We start from the raw sequence: 2869 nt of genomic DNA on the forward strand, positions 1-2869 counted from the left end.
GGCAGGATGCTGACTGAGGCCACATACAGGTTCATGGGGTTGCAAAGAGTCAGACACGATTGAGTGACTGAACTGAACAGGCAGCGTGTCCTTGGGGAAGCTGTTTAAGCCATTAGAACTTCAATTTCTTCAGCTCTAAAATGGAAATAATTGGACCACAGCAGCAACTACCATGTCTGAAATGCAAGTCAAGTGCCAGGCACTGGGCTAAGTCTCCTCATCCAGTCCTCCTGACCACCTGATGAGGCAGGTTATGCCCATTTTATGGATGAGGAAAACTGAGGCTCAGAGAGGCAGGGTGCAATACTTGTCACAGCAGTTAGCCTGCTTTTGGGGTCAGATACAATGGGCCAAGGAAGGCGGAGCAAAGGCCAGAGCCCCAAGAAGAGGACCCAGGAGGAGGCACTGACCCTGAAACAAATCTTCACTGTAAATGAGAGCCCTTGACTTACAAATAGATCTCCTCTCAGCCCTCCCAGCTTGGTCTGAGGAAAGGAGGAAAGCACAGGAAAATGGCGACCAGAGCGGCAGCTGGCTCTGCGCATGCTCAGAGGGCCTGGTTGGCCGGGGAGGGAAATGAACAGGTGCAGACCCAGCTGAGTCAAGGCCGTGAGGCCCATGTGTACATGTCTTTGATGTGATGTGTGCCCTCTCCCCACCCCCAACCCAGTCAATGACGATGGCCGCCAGAAGGTCCAGAGAGTGAGGGAGTAGAGAGTTATTTACTCCTCTACTCCCAGTCTACATACAGGATTTCTGCAAGAGGGGGTCCATGGGCTTGGGAGGCATTTGTGGGGAAAGGAAAGTATCTCAGGACAGCCCGACTCTGCTGTGTATCCGTCTGCTAAATCTAAGGCCATATCCCTCTTTGAATCTGGGTGGATCAGGCAGGCCCAGCAACTGCAGAATTCTTTGTGTTCTCGGAGCCCCCAGACTCAGGTCTTAGGGGCCGGGGGTTTCTTCCTGCCTCTAGCCAATATGATGGATATGGTGCTGAGTCCCACGGTGTGGCTGGGATCTTGTTTGGATCTGAGTCTTGGCAGAACTGGGGTCTGTTCTGGAGCGAGGGATTCCCAGATGGCGCTAATGGTATAGAAGCCTCCTGCCGATGCAGGAGACAGAAGAGATGCAAGTTCGATCTCTGGGTAGGGAAGATACCCTGGAGGAGGGTATGGCAACTCACTCCTCTAATTCTTGCCTGGAGAATCCCATGGACAGAGGAGCCTGGCAGGCTATGGTCTATAGGGTCACACAGAGTGGGACATGACTTAGCGACTGAGCATGCACTCACTGAAGGGAGGGATCCTGGATTCAGAACCAGGTCTTAAGTTGAGGCAGGGAGCCCACTTGACGTCAGAACTCAAGGGTGACTTCAGGCAAGGCGGTGAGGTCAAGAGCAGGCAAGAGAGAGGGATTTGAGAGAAGGGCAGGGTGTGCCCGGGGGTGGGCTCAGCTATGGTCTGCAGCGGGAGGGTTGCTGGTTGGAGTCGGTATCTTGGGTGGGCCATGTGGGTTTGGAGGAGGCAGGTGGCTGAGGCTGGGACATGCTAGGGAGGTGAAGGGCCCAGGTTGGACAGAGACGGGCACCCATTTCCAAGAGGGAAGTGAAGTTGGCTTCCTGAAGTCAGGTGGGTGGACCTTGGCAGATCCCCCCTCTTTTAGGGGCTGTTGAGGGATAACAAGATCTCCCCCTTTTCTCCTGCCTACTCATTCCTTTTCCCTCTCAAATTCATCATCGGTTCCTCAGCCCACGTCATCTCTGTGCTTCCTGGGTAAAAGTCTATGTTGTGAAATCGTGGGGAGATGTGTATTGTCTAGAGATTGACAGCCTGGGAGATCTGATCAAAGCAAGTTTTTGCATTTCCTAGGAAAAACAATTCTACGTCAATCAGTTGGGAAGTTAAGGACAAACAAGCAAAAGCAATTCAACTTGCTCTGGAATCAGCCAAAGAATTCCAAAGAAGGCGTCTCTCCAGAGTGAACTTATATACTCCTAACAACTTCCTAAAGGCTGGTACCCCTGGGTCCCGAATCATGAAGGGCTGATGGCCCCCAGCCAGAATGGATGAGGGTCTGGAGGGACAGATCTTGGGTCTCTTGAGGGGGAAGCATCAAGTCTCCTGAACTTATCATGAGTTCAGTGTGCTGGGAATGCCCAGCTTGATGCCCAGGGGAGGGTGAACTGGAGGGCTGGGACAGCAGCTGGAAGCCCCGTGGATCCGCGCAGCACACAGCGGGCACAGTGTTGGAGGGGCTGGAAGTTCCAGCCCTTTATGGCCTTCACCCTGCACTTGAGCTTGAAGGGACCTTGCGGCGGCCACCCCTCCCCACTCTTCAGCTGGGACTATGCTTTCACTTTCTCAGAAAGTTCCCTGAATTTTATTAAACATCTCAGGGAGCAGAGAGACAATCTAGGATCTCAAGCATTGGTCCTGAAGTTCTCCATAACCATACATCAAAGAATCTACTTTATTGGCTGTGAAGACTATGCCCTTGAGTCCTGTTTTCTTAAGAGCGCTGGTGTTTGAAGACCTATTAGAGCAACAGACCTGAGCACTCTGTGAGAAAGGGCTCTTTCAGATCTGGCACAAGGGGCTGGCAGAGGCTCCCTTGCGTAGCATGGAAGGAGGCAATGGCCGGACTCAAGCTTTGTCCATCCTGATGCTTCCTCACCTCCCCATGTCAGGCCAGCGCCAGCCAGAGCAGAGGAACAGAAGCACAACTTCTACCAGAAAGATGTGAGTTGTCCAAGGATGTCTGTCTCCCTCAAGCTAGTTCTCCATCCGCTGGGGTGGGAGCATCCACAGATTCAGACGGGTGAGAGTCTTGAGGGTCAGTTGAGTCTCTGGAAGAACCCAAGAGCTGAGGG

The 2869-nt window shown here is 52.8% G+C and overlaps 1 protein-coding gene across 1 annotated transcript in view; it reads right to left on the bottom strand.

Annotated features, from left to right (window-relative positions):
- IL22RA1 (interleukin 22 receptor, alpha 1) overlaps positions 1-2869 on the bottom strand; it is a 27022-nt gene that overhangs the window by 23828 nt on the left and 325 nt on the right. The gene's annotated exons all lie outside the window — the stretch shown is intronic.

Source organism: Bison bison, unplaced genomic scaffold (assembly GCF_000754665.1).
Source record: "Bison bison bison isolate TAMUID 2011002044 unplaced genomic scaffold, Bison_UMD1.0 scf7180017864516, whole genome shotgun sequence".
Classification (NCBI taxonomy): Eukaryota; Metazoa; Chordata; class Mammalia; order Artiodactyla; family Bovidae; genus Bison; species Bison bison.